Below are 20,496 nucleotides of genomic sequence, written 5' to 3' on the forward strand. Positions count from 1 at the left end.
GGCAGTTCCTCAGAAAGTTGAAAATAGAGCTACCCTATGACCCAGCAATTGCACTACTGGGTATTTACCCCAAAGGTACAAATACAGTGATCTGAATGGGCATGTGGACCTGAATGTTTATAGCAGCAATGTCCACAATAACCAAACTATGGAAAGAACATAGATGTCCATCAACAGATAAATGGCTAAGGAAGAAGTGGTATATATATATATATATATATATATATATATATATATATACACACACACATATATATAGGAATACTATGCAGCCATCAAAAGAAATGAAATCTTGCCATTTGCAATGACATGGATGGAACTAGAGGGTATTATGCTGAGCAAAATAAGTCAAACAGAGAAAGACAATTAGCATATGATCTCTCTGATATGAGGGATCTGAGAGACAGGGAGAGGGTCATGGGAGGTAGGGAGGGAAGAAATGAAACAAGTTGGGACTGGGAGGGAGACAAACCATAAGACATTCTTAATCTCACAAAACAAATTGAGGGTTTCTGTGGGTTGGGGGTAGGGAGAAGGTGGCTAGGTTATGGACATTGGGGAAGATATGTGCTATGGTGAGTGCTATGAAATGTGTAAGCCTGGTGATTCACAGACCTGTACCCCTAGGGCAAATAATACATTATATGTTAATAAAAAAAAATACTTCTCTTGAGAAACAGCTGTGTTTTGAAACTTTGCTACTTAGAAATGTAACAGTGGAAGATGTGGGGTTTGGGAGGGTTTAGATTTCATGTGAGCATTCAGGGAAAAGAGAGCTGAGCACTGGGATAAGGCAAAAGGAGAATGCTTGAGAAAGAGACAGCAAGGTGGTGGACTTAGTGTGACTTGCCAACCTCAGCAGGTTTAGCTGTCACCCTGATGGGCAGCTTCTGAGGCAGATTACAGGAGAAGAAGAGGATAACTCAGTCCCCGCTGATTCAGTGAGGACTTGGTCTCCAGTTCTGCGATTCAGAGGTAAACCAGTACTGCTGTGCTCTCCATTAATGGGTTCTGGTACATAGCTAAGAGCAGAACTACTGCATAAGAGAGACAAGACTTGCCCAGGGCCATGCACAGCCAAGGCATACTTGAAAGTAAATCTATCTTCATAAACCAATAAGAAAAAACAAATTTCAACCATAGTGGGTAAATTAAAACTAGTCTTACATCATCTTAATTTCACATCTTGGTTTATTTTATTTTTTAAAATATTTTATTTATTTAGTTGAGAGAGAGGGGGAGAAAACGGGTGAGCATGAGCAGGGGGAGGGGCAAAGGGAGAGGGAGAGAAGCAGACTCCCCTCTGAGCCTGGAGCCTGATGGGAGACTTAATCCCAGGACCTTGGGACATGACCTGAGCCAAAGTCAGATGCTTGAATAAGCGTGGTATTCAGGTGCCCCACTCACATCTTGCTTCAACATCATGTTGTCTTGTAATGGAAATGTACATATGTTTAATCCATACTTACCTTTCTATTTAATAAACAGGTATTTTTATGTAGGTAAAACACTCTGAATTTTAATAAACTATGGCTATATAAAGGGAAAAAAATAAGAAGGAGTCTCAAGGGAACCAAAATACACACTGAATCTGCAGCTGCATATAGAACAACATCCAGGGGTGGGAGAGGGGAGGCTAAGAACTAGCTGAGCAACTTCTACACATAAAGTGAATGACAACAACCCACATCAGAGTGGTAGGAGAGGCGACACTATCTCACTGTGAACACTATCAGAGGTGTGGCAACACACAATCAGGAGGAAATCAGAACCCTAAGCTTCTCCCTGAGGAGTGAAGGGTTTGAACCCCCCTTGTGGCATCCTGACCTTTTCCTTCATTTTAGAAATGAGTCCCCAAAACACCTAATGTGGCCTGCATCCACAAGACTCACAAGACTATGGTAAACTGAGTTGTTCTTAAAGGGTTCACATAAGCAAATACACATACCCCAGGACCAAGCACAGAGGCAGCCAACTGAAAAGTGCCTACCTAGATTTTTGTTAAAAAGTCATGTTAAAGCACTAGGCTGAGGGGCTAGCATCTGCATTAATGCACATCTAGGGGTCTGTGGAAATTCTCTTCTAACACGGAGGCCTGAGGGCACCATCTTTGCACACCGCTTTGCCTCCCTCCAACCCTCTGGTATCTCCTGGAGTGGAGTTTGTACCCCCATCTGGTGACCTGATTTTGCAGCTGACAAGACTTAGGCTCCTGAGTCCCACTGGACTGTAAGCAACGGAGAAAGAGTTTTTACCCAGTCTCCACCCCATCTACAGGGCAGAGCATAGAGGCAACAGACTGAGGAGCCCAGACTCTCTGTGAACCAAGCCAATTAATTTCTCCCCACAGGTGTCACCCGAGGGACAGGCTTCTAACCAAACACACATATAAATGCCACAGTCATCCTCTCTAGAGACCTGGGAGGTTAGGACTGTCTGTACTCTGCCATCGTCCAGAGCACCAGTGTCTCCCAGAGGGGAGCTTCTAGACTCAGTGGTGCCCCAGTTTTCATGGCTGCCACTCAGGGGATGCTGCTTGCTTCCCTGGCTCTGGTTCCCAGTGGGTTTACCTTCCTGGGTCTCATGGGATGGGACTGCACCAGTCACAGAACTGGTTCTTGGCTAGCATGACCCCCAAGGCAGGTCACAGACAGTGGACTGAAACCAGTCCCTCCCCCCACAGCCCCAGTCTTTCTGTGGAAGAGGCCTTTTAGCTAGTCCTGGAGCTTCAGCCTGAGGGCTTCTGGTTTGGCATACTAAGGACTGTTGACGTATTCTCTAGGGATGGATGTTGGTGGATGCTTGCTGTGTGCTCTCCCTCTACCTAATTCTGGGTTGCCAATATCTCCCAGAAATGAGCTGGACCCTTGTCTGGGCACCCTGATTTTTCTAACTGCTGCCCAGGGATCACCTCTAGGTTGCCTGGCTCTTAAGCAGCAGGATTTATACCCATGGGTTCCCTAAGAATGTAACCAACAGAGAAAGTTTTTAACCAGCTACCCCTCTCAGGGCACAGCAGAGCGGCAGCTGTCTTTCTGTAAAACAGGCCTATTGGCTTCAGAGCTGCGAACTGAGGGGAAGGCTTCTAATCAAGCACACGTGTAACAGCTAACTAGAATCCTCTTCAGAGACCTCAGAGGCTGGCACCTCTAGACTGCCTGGTTCTGCTAGCCAGTGGGGCTTACATTCAGGGTCGTGCCTGTATACGTGAAAAATTTCATGTATACATGAAAAACTGCCACCTGAAGGCCTATGTACCAATCAGGAAATGAAAACACGAACTTTAAAAGATATTCATTGCAGCATTATTTACAATAGTCAATATATGGAAGCAACCAAAGTGTCCGCTGGTGAATGAATAATAAAGAAAACATGGTATAGATAGATAGATAGATATAGGCATAGATATTATTCATATATATATAAATAATAAAGAAAACATGGTATATATATATGTGGTGTATGTGAGATATATATATACCATGTTTTCTTTATATATGTGTGGTATATATATATACACCATATTTTCTTTATTATTCATTCTCTCTATATATATATATGTATATATATATACACAGTTTATTGTTTAGTCATAAAAAAGAGGAAATCTTGCCATCAGCAACAACATGAATGGACCACAAGGACAGTATGCTAACTGAATTAGAGCAGAGAAAGACAAATACCTTATGATCTCACTTGCATGTGGGAATCAAAACAAACAAAAAAACAAGCTCATAGTTCCAGGGAACAGATTGGTGACTGCCAGAGGTAGGGATGGGGAGTGGGCAAAATTTTAAAGAAGGTCAAAAGGTACAAACTTTTGGTTAAAAAATAAATAAATCCTGGGGATATAACATACAGCATGGTGACTATAGTTAATCATACTGTATTGCATATTTGAAAGTTGCTAAGACTAAATCTTAAAAGTTCCTATCGCAAGAAAAAAATTTTGCAACTATGTGTGATGACAGATGCTTACTAGACTTGTGGTGATCACATCACAATATACACAAATATTCAATCATTGTTGTACACCTGAAACTACTGTTGTATGTCAAGTATAGCTCAAAAAAAAAAAAAGTTAAACATAGAGGGGCGACTGGGTGGCTCGGTTTTGTAAGTCCAACTCTTGATCTCAGCTCAGGTGTTGATCTCAGGGCTGTGAGTTCAAACCCTGTGTTGGGCTCCATGCTGGGCAGAGACTTACTTAAAGAAAAAAAAAGTTAAACATAGAATTACCTTATAATCTGGGAATTCTCCTTCTCAACTTTTCTCTATTTTCCCCCAAAATTAAAAGCAGGGACTCAAAAAGAAACTTGCACACCAGTGTTCACGGAAGTATTATTCACAGTGGCCAAAATGCACTAATAACCCAAATGCCCATCAACAAATAACCTGATTTTTTTAAATGTGATATATACATATAAGGAAATATTACTCAGCCTTTAAAAAGAATGAAACTCTGATACATCTTACATGGATGAAACTTGAAAATGTTATGGTAAGTGAAATAAGGCAGGCACAAAAGGACGAACATTATGATTCCACTTATATGAGGTAACTAGAGTAGTCAAATTCACTTAAATGGTAAAAACAGAACGGAGGTTATCAGGGGCTGGCAGAAAGTAAAAAAGGAGAATTTAATGGGTATGGGTTTTTCATCTAGGACGATGAGAAAGTTCCTAAAATATAGCATGGGGATATTTACACAATTTTGTAAATGTACATTATGCTACTGAATTATTAACCTAAAAATGGTTTGAATGGTAGATTTTCTGTGTCTCTGACCTCAATAAGATAATAGGCAACAGATATTATTAAACCATTATAATTAAACAGTGACTAGGAACAAAATAAGCAAAGGAAAGTTGAGCATATACACATACAGAGGCCTGGAGAGTAATGAGTGGCATTAAAAGTCTTCGGGAAAAGAATAGACCATCCTGAAAATGACACTGGACTAACTGGTGATATGGGGGAGGAAATTATATCCCTAACTTACACTACTCACAAAAATACATTTTAGACAGGCTAAATGTCTAAGCATGAAAAGAAGAATTTCAAATATTTGAAAGAAAATATTAATTGAATCTGTATGATATCATGGTATGGGAAAGATTACTGCAAAAATGGTCAAAAGCACAAACCATAAAGGAAAACGTTAATTAATCCGACTCACTTCATGACAACAAAGAACCTTTGGTACATTGCAAAATGAAATAAAATTTAAAAACAAACCCCATACCTCTAGAGTATATTTTACTATATGCAACTGACATGGGTTTTCTACCCAGATGATTTTAAGAAGTCCTACAAATCAGTAAAAAAATATAAAAACATGAGCAAAATAAATGATTGTTGATTACTTTGACCCATAAACATACTAAGATATGCTCAAGTTCAACCAGGCTAAAGCTAAAAACTCAAGAGTGTGACAATGCCAAGTGTTGGTGAGGACATGGCAAATGGGAAGCCAGCAGAGGACAGGCAGAAGCATAAATTACTATAAGCATTTTAAAGAGAAAGTATAGGCTGCAGGTGTCCCACAATCCAGTGCAGTAGTCACTCCTTATCCATGGGTGGTACATTCCAAGACCCCCAGCAGATGCCTGAAACCACAGAGAGTACTGAAACTTATAAACGCTATGTTATTTCCTATTCATACACAATTATGATGAAGGTCGAGTTACAAATTAGGCATGGTAAGAGATTAACAGCAATAATAATAAAATAGACCAGTTACAACAATATACCATAACAAAGGTTATGTGAATATGGCCGCTCTCTCTCAAAATATCTGGTAGTACTGTAGCTCACCTTCTTCTTGGGATGATGGGAGGTGATAAAATGTTTGTGCGAGGAGACAAAGCAAGGTCAATGACATGGGCACTGTCACCTAGTGTTAGGCTACTATTGACCTGCTGACCATACACCAGAAGGAGGATTATCTGCTCCTGGGCTGCAGGTGACCCCCGGAATATACTGAAACCTTGGAAAGCAAAACTGGTTAAGAAGGGACTACTGCATTTCCGCTTCTAATTATGGCTTTAAAAAATCTCACATGTGTGTCCAAGGAGGTGTGAACAAGCAGGTGCATTTCAGCACTGTTTGCAACAGTGGAAAAAAAAAAAAAAGGAAAAAACTTGTCAATAGAGGAACAGGTAAATAAAACCCATCTTGGGCACCTGGGTGGCCCAGACAGTTAAGTGGCTGCCTTCGGCTCAGGTCATGATCCCAGGGTCCTGGCATCGAGCCCCACAACAGGCTCCTTGCTCAGCAGGGAGCCTGCTTCTGTGGCTGGCCATTCCCCCTGCCTGTGCTTCTGTCTCTTCTCTCGCTTGCTCTCTGTCAAATAAATAAAAAAATTCTTTAAAAAAAAGTCTTAATCATGTGATGAAATATTGTGGAGATGTTTAAAAGAGTGACTATCAACAGATGATAGATGATTGATATGGTAGATAGAGCTGAGAAATCTAAGAGTGATGTGAAAATGATCGACATGTACTCTACTAAATCATTTATGTAAACTTTTCAGAAACTTAAGTACAATATTGTGTCTTGCTTATGGATCTGTATTTGTAAATGTAATTGTATTTGTAAATGTAGGTATGTAAATGTATTCTTAAATGACTGAAATCATTCACAACACGCTCAGAATAGTAAGTGCCTGGAGCAGGGGCCAAGGGAGGGAGACAGAGGGATTGAGCATGGAGGTAACATTAAAGGCGATTTTTGTTTTGCCTTATCTCCAATGATTTCTTTAAAAATTAATTAATCAATTCAATTTCAATTAAATAAAAATTTAAAAACAAACATTTAACCAAAAAAAAACAAACATAAAACCAAAAAATAACTATATACATATATATATATATATATATAGTTTATAAGTATGTGTGTGTGTGTGTGTGTGTGTGTGTAGGTTTATTCTGTATGGTGAACATATGCATGTTTGTTGAATTTTATATACATGCACAGACACACATCACACAGAGTGACTACACTGGCAACCGCCAAACAGTGACAGTCCAAACTACTAGAATGTTTTTAAGCAGTAGGTAAGTGAATATGAATCTGTCGTCTTGGTTAATTAGTTTTCTGGCCATTTAAGGTACAGGGCACTGATTCCAGCCTCTTGACACCTGTTCCACAAAATTTCAAGGGCCAGGCCCTGGAACGAAAGGGAAGGACTGGCTCCCTGGGTGAGCCTGGGACTCCCAGAATGGACCAAGTTCAGTTACTGGAACAGTTGCAGCTGCTCTTAAAGGGACCACACACTGAAACAAAGGGTTTCCTACTTACTCACCAGTCGGGCTGGGGACAACGATTTTGACTGGAAAACTGACCCGTTCTGGTTAATATCCTGAATGTCTTCACCCAGCACCAACAGCCCTAATCCGGACGGTGGCCCCTGGTCCTGGCCCGGAATCAGCAGAAACCTTCCCAGCTTGCCTCTGGAAGTTCTGAGAGTGGAGGGCTCACCACCACCCTCACTCTGTGCTCCTGGGACAGGGCTGTCCTTTCACACTCTCCCAGCCTGCTTTCCTTGCTCTCTGAAGTACCTCCCTCCTTTCAATTCAGCCTGAAGGATAAAAGAGACCTACCATACTTGGGAGTTAATTCACTTTTCCTCCAAATGGTGGAAAAAAAAGGAGGGAACATGCCTTCCTACTAGGTGAACACTTAAAGATAAGACAGTACCTCACCGAATACATGAATTTAACGTAGATTTGATAATTGATGATTTTCACCAATACTGTTGTAGACTAAGTCACTGGCTCTCAAAATATAGGGTCTCAGGATTCTTCAGATTCTTAAGAAGGATCAAAGAACCTAAGGAACTTTTGTTTATGTAGCTTATATCTATTGCTAGTATTTACCATATTAGAAATTACACTGGTACAACCATTCCTGAGAACAATCCAGCATGACTTAGTGAAATGAAATACGTAAGCCCGAAACCTCTGGCATTTACTCTAGGACATATATACAAAAAAACAAAAAAACAAAACAAAACCAAAAAAAACACCACTACAGGACAGGTTCATAGAAGCTGTGTACAAGTTCATAAAAGCAAGAAGAGTTGGGAATAACCTAAGTAAGTATGAGTAGAGGAAAAGATGAGCTATGGTATGTGACTGCACCAATCAGAAGGATGTCATATAAAAAAATAAAAATAAAAATAAAAAAGAAGGATGTCATATAAAATAACATGACTAGATCCTGAAGACCTAGCATTTTATGAAAGTTGGCAGAATGAGATTTATAGTACAATATCCTTTATGTAAAATTTTAAAACTTATACAAAGTAAATATTATTGTGTAGTTTTCCAAGGAAATATATTCAAAATAGAGAAGATGGCTGGTGAGGGAGGGGACAAACATTAACTATATGAGCGAGTGAGGAATGTGGAAATGCAGACAGGAGATGAAAAAAAAAACTGCTCATGAGAGAGAGACATCCAAAGATGGATTACTCTGTAAGGCTGTCTGTCACAGGTAGACAAGAGAATTTTTGCAGTCCTTCTAAAAAAAAAAAAAAGTGATTTATTTTTCATCCTTCTCTTCCTGTTTCTCACCATTCCCAGGTAAATTCCACACATGTGCATGTACACTTTTAATTTCTTCTTACCACCATACTTAAATTATTGGAATATCAGTTGGCGGGGTGCCTGGGTGGCTCAGTCAATTAAGCATTTGGCTTCAGCTCAGGTCATGATTTCAGAATCCTGGGATTGAGCCCCATATTGGGCTCCCTGCTTAGCAAGGACTCTGCTTCTCCCTCTCCCTCTGCCTGCTGCTCTGCCTGCTTTTGTTCTCTCTCTTTTGGTCAAATAAATAAATAAGAATATATAAGCTGGGGAAGTGATGTCTGTACTTCATGTATCATGAAACAGCTTCTGATTCACTATTATCATCTCGAATGTAGAAGGTTCACTTCCCTGGATGAATCTGAAAAGGGAACATCTCACAAGTTGATAGTACTTGGAAATCAGCACTTGGAACAGAGTTAGCCACCCTCCCCTAACCCTGTATTTTTAAAATGGAACATCGCTTGTAGCAAAGATGTTAACTGGATGAAATGTAACATAAGCCCAACTGGCAGAAAGCAGCTCCTTGAACACACTGGGGAAGAAGAGGTACATCTGCTCAACCTGATTTCCTTCTCCCTACCACACCCAGCTTGGAGCCCCTTATCAGCTCTCAACAGGGTGCTATGACCATGTGATAGGTCACAGTTTAGGGAAACTATGGAGCAGGGCCCACTTCTAGACTGTCCACCAGGAGACTTAATTGTGCCCATTCTCCTATTAGTTTGAGAGAATGCCCTAACAAAATGCCACAGACTACAGGACTACATGATATAGATATAAATCTATTTTCTCACAGTTCTGGAGACTAGAAGATCAAGGTGTTGGCAGGTTAGGCTTCTTCCAAGACCCCTCTCCTTGCCTTGCAGATGACCATCTTCTTGCTGTGTTCTCATGTGATCTTTCCTCTGTAGACACACATTCCTGGAGGCTCTCTGTGGATTCTAATCTCTTCTTATAAAGATACCAGTCATATCAGATTAAGGCTCACTCTAAAGGGCTCATTTTAACTTAATTTCCTCTTTAAAGGAAAAAATATGACTTTTTGTTTCCAAAAAGTCATATTCGGAGGCACTAGAGATTAGGACTTCAATATATGAATTTTTTGAGGAGACGTATTTCAATCCATAACAATTTCCAAAGGGTCTTGCTCATGATCAGTTTCCTCTTGATGCTTTAGCAGCCAAGGAGTTTAGTACCATCCACAGTGCTCATTTTCTGAATCAGGTGTATTTTAAGAGGATACCAGACCCAAAGAGTGAGCTTCCTTCTCCAGCCCCAGACTCCAGGCATACTCATCATCTCATCATCTCCTCTTCTCCAAGATAACCTAGTGAGTAACTGGGATATCCTTATGGCTTATCACATTGCCTTCCTTAAGATAAAACTTGGCTTATTCATCTTTGATGTCCTGATTACCATCACAGCTGCTGGCATCCTAATAAATTATGTACAGATGTACCATGTGTGCAGGCCATGAGCAGGCTGAAAGTGAAAAACACTGGGGAGGATGGGAGAACCAGAAGAAGATGCCATGAGGGAGTCAGACAGGGTGGGCCAGAAACTAAGGTGCTACCCCTTCACTTTTGCAGTGACCTCCTTGTATGGAAGTATGCACTTCCAAGTTATAGCAAGATGCCAGGCAATTTCCAATTTGAAAATATGCATGGGAAATAGCAAAAATGATAGATTTCTTATAGTTCTCTCATACTTATTTAAAACTTATGATTCTCAAGGCATAGTGTCCATGTGTTTGACCAGGAAAAGGTAGGAACACAGTATTCTCATATTCCAGGGAAAACCAGCAATGGACTTGTTCCGGACAAACCTGTCAGTCTTAGGACACAAAATTACCCATCAGATCTTTAGAAGTGAACCTTAAAGATCTGACCAAGAGGAGGGGAAACCACTGAAGACAGTGGTGGTTGTCTGGGTTGGGAGGCCTGAGGTGAGACAGAAAGAAGGGTCAGATGGCAAACTATGAAATGAAATTACACCTTTCTGGTCAAGACTTGGGGCAGAAAGTGTTGGGGCACCTGGGTGGCTCAGTTGGTAAAGCATCTGACTGTTGATTTAGACTCAGGTCATGATCTCAGGGTTGTGAGATCAAACCCCACATTGGGCTATGCACTGGGTGTGGAGCCTGCTTGGGATACTCTCTCTCCCTCTCCCTCTGTCCCCTACTCCTCTCTCTCATCCTCTTTCAAATTTTAAAAAAATAAATAAATAAATTTTAAAAAGACTGACCATTGTTCTGCAGAGAAATTTGTCTTCAGTTCATTTCCTGGTATTTTCTAGTCTATACTTTTACTTTAAGGATGCTCTTCCCAGCCTCCCCTTGAAAGACTACTATGGACTAGACTGTGCCCCCCAAAAAGATATGTTGATGTCCTAATCCCTGGTATCTGAGAATGTGCCCTTACTTGGAAATAGGGTCTTCGTAAATGTACCAAGTTGAGAAGATGTCATTAGGTGGATCCTGATCCAATAGGATCAGGGTCCTTATAAGAAGAAAGTGCCGTGTATAGACAGAAACACACCAAGAGGAGTGCCACGTGATGATGGACAAAGAGAATGGAGTGATGGGTCTATCATCAAGAGAACACCAAGAATTGATAGCCACCGCCAAAAACTAGGAAAAGGCAAGAGAGGATTCTCCTCAAAACCTCAGAGGGAGCATGGCTCTATGGATTGCTTGATCTCAGACTTGTATCCTCCAGAATTGTGAAAATACACTTCTGTTGTTTTAAGCCACCTGGTTTGTTGGGCTCTAAGAAGCTGACACAAACTTCTGGATATGGCAGCTCTAAGGAACTGATACAAAGACAAACCTCCTGGAAGCACCATCTACACCAGCAGACTCTGCTTTATCAACTCTCATTAACCATTCAGCTTGATGAAATCTGGGTACTACCACTCCCCAGAAACTGCTCACAAACATCACTGCTTGTCAATGTCCTGCTTGTCAACTGCTCCAACAGACTCTTCTTAGATCCCTATGTCACTTCCTGGGGGCATCTTCTTTCTCTGTCCACCTCCAAAACATCAGTGGGCAGCAGAACTCTGTCCTGCTTCCCTTCTTTTCTTGTTTGAACCCCTCTCAGTGTGAGAGTCCATCCATTCTAACATCCATGTGATAATCATAAGCATGAAAGAGGCCCAAATTCAAATCACCCCAAACCTATTCCACCTTACATTTCCTGTAAGTTAAGAAATAGTTTAACAATCTATCGTGCTGCCAGAAAACAAACTAAAACCCTTCAGCTTATTCACTCTCCACATTCAACTGTCAATTTCCTCTTAAATACCTTCTCCATCCACCACCATTGCCAAAAGTCTACCATGACCCACTAGTTTCTCACCTGCACTGTCACAAGATCCTCCTTCTTAGTTATGTCCTACCCCATGTGCTTATTTCTTTCCAAAATACAAGTATGATGATGTCACTCTCTGCTTAAGAACATGACCACCCTCAAAATGGAGCCCAAGCTCCTAAACAAGAGTGTTCTATAACCTGACCCCTGGTTACTTAGTCTTTCTTGCCCCTCACCCTCTTTTTTGCAATTAGATTGAACGTTGAACAACTTTTGGGTCCCTATACTCAAGTCACTTCCTTGCCTATAAACTCTGGCATGTGATACCTCACTAGACTGTAATTCCCACAAGGACAAGAACCAAGTCTAATTCAACATTCTATCTCCAGTGCCAGGCAGTGTGCCCGAAAATTTGCAGGTATTCAACACTTGTTAAATACAGGAATGGGCATACCTTTGTCTGTAGGTGTCCTGCCTCAGAGACTTCTGAAAAGCTGAAGCAGTGGAAGGCCACTGGCCTGTTTGAGCTCTGCCCAGAAATATAGGAGAATGGTTGCTGTTCCCTCTGCTCCCCATGCCTCTTCTCCACACCCCTGCTAAGGGAAAACCTTTACCAGTGGCAGAAAGCAGGTTCCCACCCTTCAAAACAAGTAGTTCTAGAAAACATCTAGAACATTCCCAGAGGAACTGAGCTCCCACTGGCCACAGGAGTGATTTTCAGACCACATTGTTATATTGGCTCTTCCTCACTCCCTCGTGGTCACAATATCCCTGCCCCTCACTCAGGCTTTTGGAAGTATTACCCAATGGTTTTAGCAGTTGGATCTGTAATACTTTGGGGGGAGAATAATCCACATTCAGAGCTCTGTTAATATTTGTGGCTTAAAATAAATTCAAATGCTCAGAAAATTTAAAATGCATTCTGTGTAACTTGCATTAAATGACAAACTAAATAAGAAATTATAGCATATTTAGGATAATCACAGGGAATGAGGCTTCTTTGGTTTCCAGACCTGTGGGCTGCAGTTATAGCAATCTTCAGGTCATGAGAGTTCACCACGATAAGTAGTAAGGAGAGAAGTCTTCACTGATAGAGTGGGATTTGAGCTTGGTTTCCCAAAATAAATACATGATCAAAGTCTTGACCCCCAGAAATCCTCATTGGTTTACTGGGGCTACTCAGAGTAAGGACATCCAACACTGAGTCTAGGAGGAACAGATTCTAGAGTTTGTGTGAGTATTTGATGCTATGAAATTAAAGTCATAATGACATCAATAAAGACAAATTTATAATGCATAATGATATACCTTTCCACTGTCTCTACATGTATGAACTACTCAGTGGTGATTAACAGTATATACTTGGGAAAAAAACACATCATTGTGTCTGAATCCCAGCTCAGCCACTGATTTTGCAACTTTGGGAAAGTTTTCTTAATTTTATCTGAAACTCAATTTCTTCATCTGTATAATGAAGATAAGCTATTGCTATGGGTTGTCACAAAGATGAAATAAGATTATACATATATATATAGAGAGAGAGAGCACTTAGTCCAGTTTCTGATACATGTGTTTTTAAATAATATGTATTGTTATTGTGTCTTGTGCCCTTTCATCTCTCTGGAAAGTTTAAGTAAATGGCCTAAAGAAGAGCTAGAACTAGTGCCTGGGCTCCTGAATCAATCTTGACTTCATGGGTTTGTTTATAGGTTATGATTTATAAACCCAGTACAACAGAAATTTGCTCACAATGCTAATATAAACAGCCAAGGGGTTTTCTTTTTTTTTTTTTTCTTTTTTGTTTCTTTTCACTTGGCTCACCTTATTACCACACACCGACTATGAGGCTTATCCAATTCTCACAGTGCATGGAGAGGCAGGATGAGCAATTAACTTTTAACATTCTGAAGCCAACATGGACATTGACAGGCTAATGTTGTCCTTGTAGCCTTGACAGGGACATTATGGTTTATATTGCTATCCCTGCCAACCAACACCAAGCGAAAAACACCTGGAGAAGTGGGTTGAAGCCATGCTACTCAAGGTCACCAAGTCATTCTCAATATCATCAACCACAGTCAAGATATTCTGTGGAAGGAAAATAGGACAAAGCTAGTATCAATGAATTCGATGTTCTGTGGACTTGGAGATCTAGTAGCTCTCTGAATTAATAATGAGCATTAGTTTCCTGTGGTTACAGTAACAAATTATCATGAACTTGCTGACTTAAAACACCAGAAATGTATTCTACCACAGCTCTCTAGGCCAGAAATCCAAAATTAGTCCTAGTGAACCAAAAATCAAGGTGTTAATTCATGGGGCACCTGGGTCGCTCAGTCGGTTAAGCAGCTGAATCTTGATTTTGGCTCAGGTCATGATCCCAGGGTCCTGGGATCCAGCCCCACCTCACCATGCGTCCTGCATTCAGAGGGAGCTTTGCGTTCAGTGCGGAGTCTGCTTAAGATTCTCTCCTCCCTCTTCCCCCTCCCCCTGCCCCACTAGTACGCTCTCACTCTCTAAAATAAATGCATAAATCTTTAAAAGAGAAAAAAAAATCAAGGTATCGACAAAACACCTTGCTCTCTCTGGAGGCTCAAAGGAAGAATCCAGTCTTCATCTCATCCAGCTTCTGATGGCTGCCAACATTCATTGGCTTGTGGCCGTAAAACTCCAATTCTCCCCCTTCATCTTCCCATGATCATCTTCTCTTTTTCCTGTGTAATTCTCTTTGCCTCTCTCTATTTAAGGACACCTGTAATAGCATTTACGGCCAATTCAGCTAATCCAAGATAACCTCTCCATCTGGAGATCCTTATTTAATTACAGCTGCAAACTCTTTTCCAAATGAGGTAACATTCACAGGTTGCAGGCATTAGGATGTGGAAATCTTAGGAGTGGGTGCATTTTCAGCCTACCACAATGGGCTCATACTTCCCAAAACATAATATCCAGGTACTCCATCAGGCTTGTTTCTAAGATATAAAATGGGCCCCTCTATTCACAAATATATATTCTTTACCATGATTTAACAGGAAATGCCTGAAAATCCAACCATGATCCCTCAAAGAGTCTAATGTCTGCTCCCATGGTTCTTCACGCAACAATGCTGGCTGTCTGGTGAGTTGCCTTCTGCCCAACAATTTAACACTTCCCTGAAAAGTCTTCTCATATATATACACCTTTGATTACCTTCCTTTCCACTAGCACAGTAATTTGTAAAAATAATACATTATAAGGAATATACAGCCTTAAGAAGAAACGTTTTTGAAATGTGTAGGTTAAAAGAACAGAGCAAATCCAGTGACTGGTAAATTTCCCAAATCTGGGAAAGCTGTTCCCAACACAGCCTCCCAGAAGCCGACCCTCCAAAAAGGGAGATAAAGCGCCAACAACTCGAGCTGCCACAAGAATGCAGGGGTTGCTTTTCCCAGTTGCAGGTGATGTAGAAAGACATCCCCTTGGCTTCTCGCTCTTCATCCAGCCCTCGCCACGCCCGCCTTGAAGGGAGTGCTGTCACCAGGTCCCGCTTACAGCTGAAGCGCGTCCCGATGGTCAAGTCACAGGGCTTGAAGCGGTCCGGCCAACTCGGCTCTGTCCGCAGGTCGCCCAGCCACTACCTCGCGCATCCGCGTTTGTCCGCGGAACGCTCGCAGTTGGCCCCGGTGCGCTAGCTCGGATACAGAGCTGGAGAGCCGCTCGCCGAGGGTCGTCGCGGGCTACCCCGCCCCCGCAGCCTGGCTTCACACCGCCAGCAGACTCCGGGACAGCGCCCAGGGCGCGCCCCCTTTCCCCCATCCCCCGCCCAGCCGTGCTCAGGACCGCGCCCACGCACGCCGCCGACGCACCGGCAGCTCCGCAGATTTTGATCCTTGAGTACACGGAGGCGCGCACGCGCACAGCCGTCAGTGAGGACACCGACCTGGCAAAGCCTGGGACTTGGGCCTCCTCGGCCGCCGTCGCCCGCTCTGCATGCAGCCCGCGGAGCCACAGTAGTCCGGCCACCGTAGGCTCCTGTGGCCCTAGCAACGTGGGAGATTCTAGCCTTCGGACTAGAAAGCTGGGAGGAGACAATAGGACGGCGCAAGCGCTGAAAACTTAATCTGGCTCAAGAAGGGGGAATGTTTGATGGTCAGACTCAGACGGGGCCAGTAGCCTTGGGGATGGCGGAGTATGAGAATTCTTAAGGTTTTCTGGTGTAGTCGGTAAGAATGGTGGCCGGCGAACTCTGGTGACCAAGAAATGTCATGCGTCTTGATTTTCTGGGTCTCAGTCAATTTCTGACTCCTCTGAACCACGTCCACCCACCCTTGCCTGCTCCCATCGGATGTGCTAGTTGAATAAAAATTACCCAAGCCCTTGTTGGAATCTCCTTAGCAGGGATTAGGCCAAATTCTGACTTACTGGGTAAATTCATGGTTAGCAATTTACCCAGGGTCACATTGCCAGTAAGTGACAGGATTCACACCCAGTTAGCCTGGACTCCAGAGGCTGTTCTCTTAACCAAGATGCTAAATCTCTTTATGAAATGTTTAGCCTCAGCTGTATTGGAAACCAGTTTGGGTCATAGTGCTCTGAACCATGAAGCGCACTGGACTAGGAGTCAAAAAATAGGACTAGCAGTCAGAAGATGACCTATAATAAGACTCTACAGTTCTCTCCTCTTCAGTGTCCTCTGGATGAAATGGGGTTAATGTCCGAGGTCTAGGGATTCTAGGTAGTGTAACTAGTCATTTGAAGGCCACATCCAGCCCATCATAATGATATCTCCCAGCTAACAGATTTTCAAGCCCAGCTGCAGCAGCTAGCTCCTAGGTGAAGTAGCCTCATCATCGCTGATGCAAAATTAGATTCTTTACCACTAAACTGGTTGGTGCACGAGGACAGATGAGACATTCTGAGGGTGCAAAGGAGGCAATTATAACACTAGCTGCCCCCTATACCCACTCCCTCTCCACCTCCCTTCAAACATACACAAGAATCTAACTGAATTCCACATGGGGAAGGGAGGCTGACTTGAGACAGTGACTCTGTGGTCAAAATGCCACTTACCAGTTTCAGAGAAATCCCTCACATCACATATGGCTGAATAGCCCGTGGAATTATCCACAGTCCATATCAATTTACATTTTACTTTCCAAAACAAGTGTAATGCCCCCCCCAAAAAAAGAGCAGCAACATCTAGGTACTTCTTAAGGCACACGTGCTGACTTCCTTGAAGCCAGAGGCCAGTGACACATGAAAGCACAGATCAGAGGGAGTTTTAGGTGAAATCTGCAGCTATTCTCTCCCTCTCTCTAGGGAACCTTAGTTGGCAAGTCAGAACAGGTTCCTGGAGAGGGTTCTCCTTGTGTGAAAACTGATTTGCAGGCTCAAAGGCTTGTGCTCCCCTGAGGCAAAAGGGAGTTTTCTTAAATTTAAGAAATAATCAAAATGGTTCCTATTATAACAGACTTTTTTATGGAAATAGGCAGCCTTGCTTAAACACTCAAAATCAAATGGCAGGCTCATTTGATCATAATATCAATGGCTGTGTTATATGTGAAATTTTATATCCATTCCAAATAGGAAATAGAAATTTTTTAATTGCTTCATTTTGGACATTTTCACCTAAAACCCAAAGCATTCCAAAGGGAAATTGCACTTAAAGGCTATTTGAATGAATGAATGAATGAATGAACATAGTTTGCTCCATTCTTACAGAAACCCCACCTTTTCACTTCTGAGACCCTTTATAGACTCCAGGAAGTGAGACTTCATCTAACTTACCCACAGAAGTCTTGGGTAATGGAACTTTAGATTGAGCTCTAGACCAATCACATTCACCCATTCTGATCTTTAAACTTGTGAGAGATAGGGATTTCACAATCTACTCAATAAACAACCTCCATGCTTAAAAACCCTCAACTTTGAAAAAAAAAAAAAAACCCTCAACTTTGGAGTTGTTTTCCTGGATCTAATCCAGGCCTTCCTCCCAACAATTCAGCATTATAGAACCCTAGATCTGGAAAACAACCTTACAGGTGGTTGTATTCGTTTTCCAACAAACCTGATGGATTAAAACACAAATTTATTATTTTACAATTCTGTACATTAGAGTTCCAACAGAAGTCAAAAACTCAACACAAGTTATAAAAATAGTGCTAACAGGGCTGTGTTCCTTTCTGGAGGCTGTGTGGGGGGCAGGGGACTCTTTTCTTGCCTTTTCTACCTTTTAAAGGCTAACCATATTCCTTGGGTTGTGGCCCCCTTCCTCTTTCCCCCTAGCCAGCAATATTGCACCTCTCTGTTCTTCACATTATCCTTTGACTGCAACATCAGCCAGGAAATGTCTGATTTTAAGGACACATAATTAGATTCTTCCCCTCACCCCAATAGTCCAGAATAATCTCCCCATGTTAAGGTCCATCACATGTATAAAATGCCTTCTACCATGTAAAATAACACTCAAAGGTTCTAGAGATTAGGATGTAGACATCATTGGGAGCATCATCATTCTGTGTATCATAGGCATCTCTTCCAACTCCTCTCTAGAAAAAGGAATTCCCTTTCAGATGCTCCTTAAATCTGAGTACTTCTACAGATGGGGAGTTTATTACTTCACAAGGCCATAAAATGGTAATGCTGACCAACTCTAAATGTCACAGAATTCTTATGTTCAGTCCCAGTAGCTCCCGTGCATAGGTCCTTGTCTTTTTTTTTTTTAAGATTTTATTTATTTATTTGACAGGCAGAGATCACAAGTAGGCAGAGAGGCAGGCAGAGAGGCAGGCAGAGAGAGAATGGGGGAAGCAGGCTCTCCACTGAGCAGGGAGCCCGATGCAGGGCTTGATCCCAGAACACTGGGATCATGACCTGAGCCGAAGGCAGAGGCTTAACCCTCTGAGCCACGCAGGCACCCCACATAGGTCCTTGTCTTAAGAAGCACAGGAGAAAACCTAAACTGGTATCCCCTCCTACATATCCCCCATATGAAGGTCTTGATACATTTGAAGACAGCTAGAAAATTTCCCTTTTATTCATTAGTTGAACAAATTGAACACCTGTTGTATGTGGATGCTATATTCTAGGCTTCAGAGATACAGTGATTAATCAGCCCAAGTCCCCAATCTCTTCTTCTAGTGAAGGAAGCAGGTGAATAATCCAATAGACAGAAAGCCTTAGCATCATCTTGAATACTACCAAGTCAGAGGGACCAAAATAATTTTTGAAAGAATTTTATATATGTTTTAAAAATCTCCTGTTGGGCCACCTGGGTGGCTCAGTTGGTTAAGTGTCTGACTCTTGATTTCAGCTCAGGTTGTGATCTCTAGGGTCATGAGACTGAGCCCCACATCAGGCTCTGTGCTGGGCATGGAGTCTCCTTAAGACTTTCTCTCTCTCTCTCTCTCTCTCCCTCTGTCCCTTCCCTCCCCCCACAAAAAAAAATTCCTGTCTGGCAATTATGGAGGGGGTGGGTAGAACTGGTTAGACCTTTGTACACATATTTTATGTTTTAGTATTGTTTGCATTTTGAATAATGGAAGAATACCAAAACCTTTTCAGAGCCATGGTTCTCTGAAGATCTTACTCTAGCCTTGAGGGAGAAACAATTGTTAATGAGGCAGATCGGTTTCTATTAGATTAAGCAAAGATGGCTTCCTGGAAAAAGTAGAGCCTTCCACGATGACCATCCAAGATTTCAGTAAGCCGGGACTAGCGGGGAGACACTCCATAGACTTGAACTGACACCATAGCAGCCAGATGAGAGGGGAGATCAGAGCAGATAAGCCTCCTAGTTTGGGCATATGGCTGAAGACAGGGCATTTCCTCTAGTTGTTAAATAGAAGTCTTCGCAAAGGCACAGAGAAGGCTAGGAATTCAGTGGCAATGGGATAGCACAGTTCTGGCATCTCCCCATACTATCTGTAAAGATCCTGTAAAGCAAGAAAGAACCAAAAGTCAGACGTGGAGGATGAGCAAGGCACTTGGAAGTTGGACTCCCCAGTCCGAGCATATTTTTTCACATGATTGGCAGCACATTAGAATAGGGAGGTCTGACCCTGTAGTGCTCAAAAGGAAGGTAACATGAGCCCACCAATGCGCTCTTCAGAAATAACGTGAGGGCGTTTGCAGCACAAGAGCCACTTCTTATAGTGTCCCTCTCTACAAGCTTACAAAATCCAGGCCTAAGCACCTTGGCTTGCTGTGGTTGAGTTTACCCGAGTCACTCAAAACGCCAGGCTGTGACAATCTGTAAAGCAAAAGCTAGAGGATGCTTTAATGGGTGAAGTCATCGAGACATTTTTCTTATTCATTTAACTTAAATTTTACCCTTTTCTCTTCATCTAAATGCAGCCTCTCCACATGCGTTCTCAGAGCTGGTAAGAGGGATGTGTCATTCCCACTCATAGTCTCTGCTGCTGTTTCTAGATGTCACTGAAATAATGTAAATAAACCTAACCAGTTTTCATTCAAATTTCCTGACATAGAAAATGAAAAAAAAATGTTTATTTTCAATTCAGCTTTCCCAGAGGCTCTGCTGTTGACACAATAATACTAAAAGTTCACTGGACTGAGTTATCTGATGACACAGCTTTGTCATTGTTGGGAAA

General features: G+C 42.1%; 2 protein-coding genes across 2 annotated transcripts in view; both read right to left on the minus strand.

Moving 5' to 3' along the window:
* The window catches only part of LOC122907411 (phospholipid-transporting ATPase IB-like), a 341,403-nt gene extending 325,935 nt beyond the window's left edge, over positions 1–15,468 (minus strand). The window contains exon 1 of the mRNA XM_044250287.1: positions 15,437–15,468. The gene's annotated coding sequence lies outside the window, so the exon portion shown is untranslated. The remainder of the gene's footprint in view (positions 1–15,436) is intronic.
* A 3,799-nt stretch (positions 15,469–19,267) lies between these two features.
* Positions 19,268–20,496, minus strand: part of RNF6 (ring finger protein 6) — a 38,210-nt gene continuing 36,981 nt past the window's right edge. The window contains exon 7 of the transcript XR_006384642.1: positions 19,268–19,818. The gene's annotated coding sequence lies outside the window, so the exon portion shown is untranslated. The remainder of the gene's footprint in view (positions 19,819–20,496) is intronic.

The sequence above is a fragment of the Neovison vison genome, chromosome 5 (assembly GCF_020171115.1).
Source record: "Neovison vison isolate M4711 chromosome 5, ASM_NN_V1, whole genome shotgun sequence".
NCBI lineage: Eukaryota > Metazoa > Chordata > Mammalia > Carnivora > Mustelidae > Neogale > Neogale vison.